Raw genomic sequence first — 10,298 nt, 5'->3', positions numbered from 1 at the left:
GTCATTATCCGAATAAGGTGTCCTTATCAAACATAATATAAATGAAATTTGATGAATCATTCACTGATTAGATTAGACCGTGTAAACTGTATATGTATTACCTTTCATGACTGTCTGATAAACGTACACCGATTAGATACACCCTTGAATAAATATAGGCATTTTCAGCATGCATGTGCATTCATGTTCAACACGTATTAAGCGTACTAGGGTATAATTTAGTAGTTATATGAAAACCAAAACCAACGTTACAAGATAGGTTAGGCAAACGATTGTTTTAGGATCACCGGAGCATTAACGTGGATCAACAAAACGATGCCAGTGTCGAGGAAAATGAATCCGAGAACGTATGATAAGCCAGTGAAACACAACTTGGTTGATAAAAAGACGCGGAACAACACATCACTTGTTCAACATTGAAATATGTCTATCCAACCCCTTGAATTCTCCAAACTTACTATTTCAAATTACGTCCTTCAGGGACAAGCAAAATGTCCATCAATCTGATTATAATTTTGTTAAGTGCCACACTTTTGTCATTTAACCGAGCCCTCCCAGCTCAAAGCTACAGCAGTGGGACGCGCCCTTCTGCACAGAATTCCGGGGCACCCAGTTAGATGACCTTCTTGTGAAGCCCTAGTAACATTAAGGTATACTCGGTACTCAAGCAGTTGGTACTACTACTAACACTTACTAAGAGACCCTCACAGACGCGGAACAAATTCTCTGCTCCAATACAAAATTCAATTGAATAAACAATTTAATAATCTATTGTTGAACATTGGAAATCATTTACTGCTTGAATAGTCTATCAGTTTTATATTGAATAATAACGCTCCTAAAGTGACAAGCTTTATTCTTTTATGATCTGTTAAACCTTATGACTTCAGTGTATCGATCAATGGCAATTTTATAAAATCAATACTAGACAGTCCAGACCAAACAGTCTAAATAAGCGTTAAGCTTGATCATATAATACATGTATTTAAACTATGTTCAGATTCGTATTTTGTACACTGGTGTGGGCTAGAAGTCAGTAGAAATTTTCAATTACGCATAAAACATTGTTAAACCTTTTCAAAATTAAATCCAAAATAAAACTCAATCGATATCTATACTTCGTTTAATGGCATCTGTTCGTTGTATCAATCAAACATTTATCAAAAGATGAGCAGTGTGAAACGAGAAAATGGGCAGAAATCATCTTGTACTTTTAGGTTTCGATCTAAATTTTTAATTTAAAAATATTATGGCCCCAAATTTCTTGAAATGTCTTACCCATTACACTCTTAAGTCTTATTTCCTTATTTCATCTAATTTTCCTACTTTATCTCGATATTACTTATTATCAATAAGTTTAATGTCTCCAAACAATTTTTTTACACAAAGTTTAGAAAAACACTAATAGCTTAATCCTGTTATAAAAGACTTGAGATGTTTCGAGAAATTGGGGCCTGATTTATCATTGTGTTGCCCGAAATGACATTTATACAAACAAGTACACAACATTGTATGTTATACAAAACAAAACGTTAATTTGAAACATATGAATCAGTTCATTAAACAACAGTTAATTGATCCAAACAGGTTAATATTTCGGGCTTATTTGAAACAAACAAATAATAAAGACATGGGAGAGATGATGTGTCAACAGATAGAGGAAAAGAGTTATTAAAAGGAAGGTAAAATATTCCTAGCTTAAAGAAGGTTCATATTATAAATGACAGTAGTATTTGAATATTTCATAAGGATATACCAGCCTGAATGCATACTAGTATGTAAGAGGGAACTGCTATTAAAAACTATATATTTTCTAACTGTTGCCTTTTCCTATTTAAGGTATAATATTTTCTAAAAAAATCACTTGTTCATGTAACCAGTGATTTATTTTACCGTGCAGCCGAGACATATAGTAGAACAAAATTTGAAGACCCCTTAAGTCTTATACATGTAAACCAGAAGTATGCACACTTTTAAATTATTGTATACAAAAAACTATGACTTGGACTCTCTTTTTCTCAGGACTCATGGCTATAAGAGAACAAGAAACTCAAGCGGATTTGAAAAGCAATCATTGCAAATGTACGTTCCAAGTAGAGTTCGCAAATAAAATAATCTATGCTTACATAATAATGCTTTCCATGATGAATTCTGTACAACATGAATGTGTGAAATATAATAGTACAGTAAATAAAATCTTCACTTATTTGATATCTTTACACAACTGTTAATTTAATTGTATTAATACAATTAATCAAACACATGAAGGGCTGTATCAGGCTGGTTATCCTCCGAATACCGGAACATCACTTCATCATGTCAGTTAAACGTCGATTGCGTAGATAAAGCGTGCGCCGATTGACGGTAAATAGGCAAACGATTGGCGTCGGCGATTTATTTTCAGCGTGATTCACTTATATTGCAAGAAGTTTTTTCGTAGGGCTTCTTGATAAGCCCGAACCTGCGTATCTTATATAGATAGAGATTGTCCAAAGTAATAACCATGCATTTTAGCAAAGTTGTCTTCATAAATACTGTAACGTGTGTTTTATGTCGATGTTAAAGCGGTAAGTCTTTATTTGTTTCACTATCGAAACTTGACTCACCGTTGAATTCTGACAAATTATGATGTCGAACTATTGTTAACATAACTTGAATTCGCTTTCATGAAATTGATTGATTTGTTGAAGGGCTGCATGGAGTTGAAATGATAGGTATACTATTTTACCTCCCGTTGTTGAATCAACTCTAGGGACTTGATTCTCGGCTTGACATTCAGTTGATGGTCGCTGGAATGTTTACCTTTTTTTTGAGCGTTACAGTTTGTTTGTTTGTTTGTTTGTGTTCGTTTGTTCTCCTATCAGCATAGAAACTGCCACAACTTTGTTTTGAACTGAATCTATATCATCTTAACAGATGATGGCGCCGCTATCGCCTTTTGTTGCAAATGTTGTATTGCCACTCGCAACATTTCCCTCCTCGTCAGATGTATCTTCGTCCTCAACTCCCACAAGATTCCTTGTATGTCTTTCAAAATATTCTGGCATTGCTATTTTCCCTTTTCCAGGCGACGACGTCCCGCCCCAGATATACACAAGTTCACCTGTAAGTTGACATATATGTTCAGTTGCAAAGTCGAATATTTGACTTTCACTTTCATTTCCGTCCGAATTTTTCTGTTTTGTCTCACAAAATTTCAATAGTTTAGCTTTTACTTTTGTTGCACATATGTCAATGGGATTTGAAAGTTGCAGGCTATCCTGGGATATTAAAATTTCTCCTAGTAAGTTTAAATTTCCTAGCGGTCTGACCATTTTCAAAACGTTGCTCTCTGCATTTGAAACGACATGGTTGGCGGTTAAAACGCACACATCTGTAGTGCCCTCTCTTGTCTTTTTCAGCAAACCAACCAAGCGTACTAAAGCTGCCTTCTATTGCAAACACCTGAAAAGCTGTCATAATGATCCCAATCCTTAAAACGTAATTGTCGACATCAATGTTTAACCTTGCTAAGCTTGCATTGATATCAAGAACGAGTTTTTGCTTTTCTTCGTCGTTCAAAATGTTACTTTTTGCATAGAAATTTAGGGTCCCAAATCGGTAGCCTAAACCTTGAATGCCTGCAACTTCCTGTAGGATAACATCAGCGATCTAAAATTAACATTTGATAGCATGTACATTAAAAAAAACACATTAGAATTATTAAGAATGTGAAAAGATCGTATTGTTATAATTGATATAGTTCTGCATGTTGACAAAAAGCACCTTGTTGAACATATTAAAGCCACTGATACATACTTCCGAACGCTTATATATAGACGAAGTACTGAATCAAACGATATAAAAGGCATATTTATATATAATTGCTTACGCATTTGTCGACTTTATGGTCGATATCTCGTGGTTTGGGCTTTTCGTTATCTGGTCGGTTACTTCGCCCATACATTGCAATGATTTCACCATGTAAATCTCTTATTGACTGCTTGTTTTCGTCAACAAGTCGGATATGTGCCTCCTTGGAAACAGTCAGATATTCCTCCACAGTGGAATCGCGGCTGTCTGAAATGATAACCGAAAGGATATAAGTGAAAAACTTTGATTTGCTAAAACAATTGAAGCTCACATAGTTTGAATCTTATTTCAAATCATAAGTTAAAAGATACCTCTAAAATTTGTAGGGATGATACCGAATCAAATGCATACTACTGATTGTTTTCTCCATAAGTTCATTGAACAAAAGGCAAACTACGTACATTGTCTGTGGGTTTGGAAAGAATGGTGATCACCTCTAATAGTCGAAGGATTGATAACAGGACTATTCATTGCATTTGTTTGCGCGCCTTAACAACTTTGTAAGGCATGGTAGTACGCCTGGTCATTACATCCTCTGGTCATTGTTAAAAGAATGTCTGTTCTCTCTCGGATATGTCTAAGTGCGTACATTTCAAGCATGTTACAGATGTTTTGGGAAAGCTTTTCCTTGGTCGAAATCCAAATATGAACGTCATTTCGATCGATGCTCATCCTCTACAGGGTGTTCGGCTACTAGTTTGATTAAGCGCTCAAAGAAGCTTGGAAAGTCATTAGCCTTGAATGTTTCATACTCAGCCACAAAAATGGTAGGTATCTTCAGACCCTCTCTAAAGCTGGAACAATTTAGTTTATTGAACTCTTTAACATTTAACGCTTTTCTTTGAATCCTACTTGAATCGACAGGTTTATATAGTAATGTTTTGACATCGACGAGGTCACCTTGACCTTTACATGTAACGTTTATGACGACATCTCCAAATCCCAGAACATTCGTGTCATCTCGAATCCCACATTTTGTAATGAGTCTATGGCTTTTCGGTTGAGACGGTGTACGTTTTGACAGGTGTGCTTGTACCTCGGGTATGCCTCAGCGGTAAAGTGTGTTTCATAATTATATCCATGCCGTCTGCAGTTATAAATAATAAATTATATTTTAGTTTACCATTGCTAAAACCAAGATCTTAGGGAAATACTTGTTATTCTTCTTAAATGACAATTCCATGCCCAAACAAATAACGTGGTAGTGTTCTTTCTGGACGAAAACAAATAAAAGTGTGCTAAAACGTTATTTATTGTCACTATATTTAGATTGTAAAGACATTTTCGTATTTCAAATTCTCAAAACGTGCTTACAAGGAGGCAATGTTAAACCAAAAACAAAATACAAAAATGCTTCTGCGTACATGAAGCTAATATTGTTTGGTTTTAACAAAGCATGTATGTGTGAATTATTACCGTTTGTAAGATACCATGTAGCATATCCTTTTGAAGGGCCTTCGTTTGCATTAAAATGTAGTTAAACGTGTGAATGCATTGTACTGATTATTTTTAAATTGCTTCTGTTCAAACTAAGGTTTATACAGACAAGTCAAGACAAAGGTATATCTTATGAAGTCATTAATAACATATAACTAAAGACAATTAGATACCGATAACAATCACAGTGATTGTTTAATCTTCATTTGACCTTACTTATATATTCATATTGATGGCGCGTTTGTTAAAATACGGAGTAAATCGTTTAAAGTTCTTGTTGATCTTTTTTGGTCAATTAAAATTCAACAATAATGTTTTTAACATTTCCCCTTAGACACAACATTGAAGCAAATCCAACATAGACAGTTAAAAATTTAAAATATGAATTTCTCGGTAGTTTAAAAATGTATCCGTGAGATATTCATTATGTTATAATCCACTTTGTAACTGTTACCAACTTTCTTATGCATAACAAATTCAGTGCGCTCACATCTGTGTAAAATATGTGTGACGTCATTTCCGATATGACGCACATAAGGCACCTATCAGTTGACATGTAAACTTATGTGTTGAAATATTTTTCGACATAAAATAAAAATAAAAACTGCTTAAGTAAGGTACGAATATTAGCTATTTTATCTCGTGAACAAAGTAAGTTTACAATTTGACTTAACCTCTCATGCTAATTTGGCTTATCGTCTGCCTTTAAACATGAAGTTGGATCCAATTCGGTCTGCTCGGCTTGTCACTGTAGTTTCCTTTAAAAAAATCGGCGGTTTTATTCTAGTATAAACACTAATACATTAAAACGATATATCTTCTACACAAACATATTTTATCATTACACACCTCCTTATTTGTTCCTTGTTAAAATTTAGTATAGGTGACAAATAAAGATGATACTACTATGTAAATGTGCCTTTTCTGTTCTTAATAAAGCCGTACTTAAATGATCCAATTGTGCCTTTCTTTATTCTGGAAAGGATTCTTAAATCCAAATTTTAAAACATGCATCGGTATGTTTTAAAGTATTGACATCTTACTTTAATGCGCCAAGAGACATGAAGTTATCGTTTTACATTCATGCAATTATACATTGCATAGTATCTTAATAAAAATGAGCTGTAAAAAGCTTCATTGAGTTTCTTTCAGAGCGTATAAACATTTAATTGTCACCATATCGCGTTTCTTAAGCTTTTCGGGATATAAAAGAACACCGAATAATATGATGAACGTCATTTCTTCTCGGTATTTCAGTGACTATTTGCCTATGACCTTGTTCATAACACTGAAGGAAGATTTTAAGAAGCAATGGTTATTACAACAACATCTATAATGTGTACAGATTAACTTAATATATATTAGTCAAAATTCACACGCTAAAGAAATATAAACACACAATGAAACACTAATGAGATTTATTTAATTAAAATCGGTTTATGAAAGCAGATTTAATGTTTCACAAGAAATGAATGTAAAACTTTCTATCTTACCTTTATAGTGCCAACAATGATACTATTTTTTTAAAATACACCATTGACCAAATGTTTACAATAACATCTAGACATGAAATAATACGCTAAGTATAGAAATTATATGATATAAGCTAAAGTGCGTTCAGTTGCATCATTAAATCAAATTTTTATAAAGTATTTTATTAAGGTTGTTTTAATATTTGTTATCGTTTATTGTAGGTAAAAACATGGGTATGTTAAGTATATTGTGGCCATTTTTCACACTACAAATCGATAAAATGTATGCTTTAGTTTAACTTAGAGAGTTGGATTTCTGGAAAATATGAATATAGTATAGTTTCTTAGTACAGTAGCTGTTATGTTTACATTATTACTTTCTACTCTTATCCCTCCCAAGTCTGTAGAGAATGTATTATTCAAGAAGTGTGAAAGCCCTCATTGACCAAAGGAACTCAGGAACCGAAAAACCATTGTATATGTTACCGCTTGAGGGACCCAGTTATTATGTATGCTACCTCGAGAACACTTTAGACACCAAAGATAGTATTGACAACACTATATATGTTTTATATGATAACCGCAATATATAATAATAATAAAGTAATCTTATCTGGTTAATGTTAAGTTTGATTTTCTTTACTTTTGATTTCATGTGTTTCTTGTTTTAACTTTGTGATTCGCTTCCATTTTAATTCCTTGTCTTGTCACTGTGGTTGCTACTTGAACAGGCTCGGAACATAATCAGTTACCTTTGATTCAAAGATATGATAAATGGATTTACATATCATTGATAAAGATTACAAATAATATATAAGCAAACTTATAAAATATTGAAACTTAAAGTGAAATTTGTGATCATACTCGTCGACTTGGATGGTCTACTCTTAACAATTGCCGAATTAAAACAATGAAAAACGGGACAAGTAGGCAAAGGAAATTCAGAGAAAGCTATGACTTTAGCATCTTTAGGTTTAACCTGACCCTGTCCCACAACATGACCAAGAAATGTCAAAGTAGCATGACAAAACTCACTTTTTGCTAGATTAATTGTCAGGTTGGCACTTGTAAGTCGATTGAAGAATTCTCGGATTTTCTGTAGATGATCATTCCACTCGTCGGTGTGGATAATGGCATCGTCAATGTAGGCATCACAACCATGATGATCTGCGAGTATCATGTTTATAAGCCGTTGAAATGTCGCTGGTGAGTGTGTGTTTTTTTCATTTCGAATGGCATCACCTCCTTGTACTGATAAAGACCATCAGGTGTAACAAATGCAGAGATCTCCTTAGCTCTCTCAGTCAGTGGAATCTGCCAAAATCCTTTTAGAAGATCAAATTTTGTAACATATTTTGCTTTTCCAACATTGTCAATGCAGTCGTATATTCTTGGAATTTGAATAGAATCTGATTTGGTTACAGAGTTCACTTTGCGATAGTTTGTACACATTCTGTATGTTCCATCTGGTTTTAGCACCAATATACAAGAAGAGCTGTAATTACTTTGGCTAGGTTCAATGACATTATTGTCCAAAAGATAGTTTACTTTCTTTCGGAGATACTCCTGTTTTGATGGATTCATTCTGTTAGGATGTTGTTTGATTGGTTTGGAGTCTTTAAGAATGACATCATGTTAAATTATATGAGTTCTTGTTGGGATGTCAGGGAATAAGTGTTCATACTCCTAAATTAGATTTTTCATCTCAGATTGTTGTTTTGGATCCAGGTGTGCAAGTTTCTGGTCTAAATTGTTCAAAATGTCCGAGTTTTGAAGTTTTGACTGAACCAGGATCCGAATTTTCAAATTGTTTTCAACCTTTATAGTCCTATTCTTGAATACATTGTTCATGTGGGACAGAGCTTGCTACTGACACAGGTTTTGAAATTGAGCTATCTCTATCAATATATTCTTTCAACATATTTACATGACACATTTGTTTTTGTTTACGCCTCCCAGGAGTGTTTATAACATAGTTTAAGTCACTTACGTTTTTGTCAATTGTATATGGACCCTAGCTTGTAAAGGTTTTACTGAAATAGGCGATAGAGCAATGACCTTGTCACCAGGCTTAAAACTTCTTTCTACTGCATTCTTGTCATATCTTAATTTCATTTTGCCCTGTGTGGCTTTGAGATTTGAACGAGCCAGATCACATGCCTTTTATAATTTATTTCTGAAGTCAGAAGCATACTGAAGCAAATTCAGTGAAACTTCATCATCAGAAAGAATTTTATCTTTTAATAATTTCAGAGGTCCACAGATTATTTTACTGCAAATAACAGTAAATGAATGCCCTCATCCCATTCCTTTTCAGTGTCAAAACAGTATGATTTATATTTTTCAATGTTTGGTGAAACCGTTCCAGTGCACCTTGACTTTCTGGATGATAAGCCGAAGATGTATACTGTTTAATCCCTAATTCAAGCATAACCTGTTGGAAAATGCCAGACATGAAGTTGGATCCTTTATCAGATTGAACTGACTTTGTTAGACCAACAAAAGTGAAAGCACCTGACTTAGTTCTGGGTAAAGGACCGACACATTCTATTAAGATCCTACTGAAAGGTTTATCAAAAGCAGGAATGGGTTCTAAGTGAGCTTTTGGTGTCATTTTATACGGTTTCCCTACCATCTGACAAATATGGCAACTTTTGCACTACCTCTACTTTAATGCCAGGCCAGAAAAAAATATTAAGAATCTTGAGATAGGTCTTGTTAATACCTAAATGACCACACATGGGTGTTGCATGGGCTAAACTAAGTATTTCATTCCGATATGTCTTAGGTACCACAATTTGGTGGTGTACAGCCCATTCATCATTAGCTGACGCGTCAGGCGGTCGCCATTTTCTCATAAAAAATCCCATTCTTGTCATAATAACAGACTGAGTCTTGTGAAGTTTCATCTTCAATCAAAGCTCTATGAAACAATTTCGAATTTCAGGATCATTATGTTATTCCTGGATAAAATTTGACCTTGACAGTTAGTCATGACCTATGTCTTTTGACTCTGGTGACTGATCAGACATTGACAAGTCTGACTGAGATTCCGCCAGGCTAGGGGTAGAAAGTTCATTAGCCTTATAAAAAATCTGACCTATGAAAGAATCAGATCTGAATGATTGTCATTTTGAACGACTTTCTGTGCCATAGCTCGAGTATCAACACAAGAAGGATAAAGGTCAGGTATTTCCTCCTCAATGGGGTCAGTTGTCTGATCAATATTTGGTGTGTCAGTTACAAGTGGAATAACCACAACCTTACCTCTAGCTAAATCATTGCCTAGCAGTAAATGGACACCCTTGAAAGGTAAAAAATGTCGAATACCAACAGTTACAGGTCCAGTAACCAAATCTGACACTAAATAAATATTATGGAGCGGTACATTAAGATTTTCACACTCTACTCCCTGAATAAGAACATTTGTTCCAGGAGAAGTCTTCTCAGAAAAAGGCAGGGTATCTGCTAAAATAAGAGATTGAGAAGATCCGGTATCTCTTAATAACGTAATAGGGGTAGGTGTGAAAGTATCAC

Source organism: Mya arenaria, chromosome 10, assembly GCF_026914265.1.
Source record: "Mya arenaria isolate MELC-2E11 chromosome 10, ASM2691426v1".
NCBI lineage: Eukaryota > Metazoa > Mollusca > Bivalvia > Myida > Myidae > Mya > Mya arenaria.
This window is presented reverse-complemented; position numbering follows the sequence as displayed.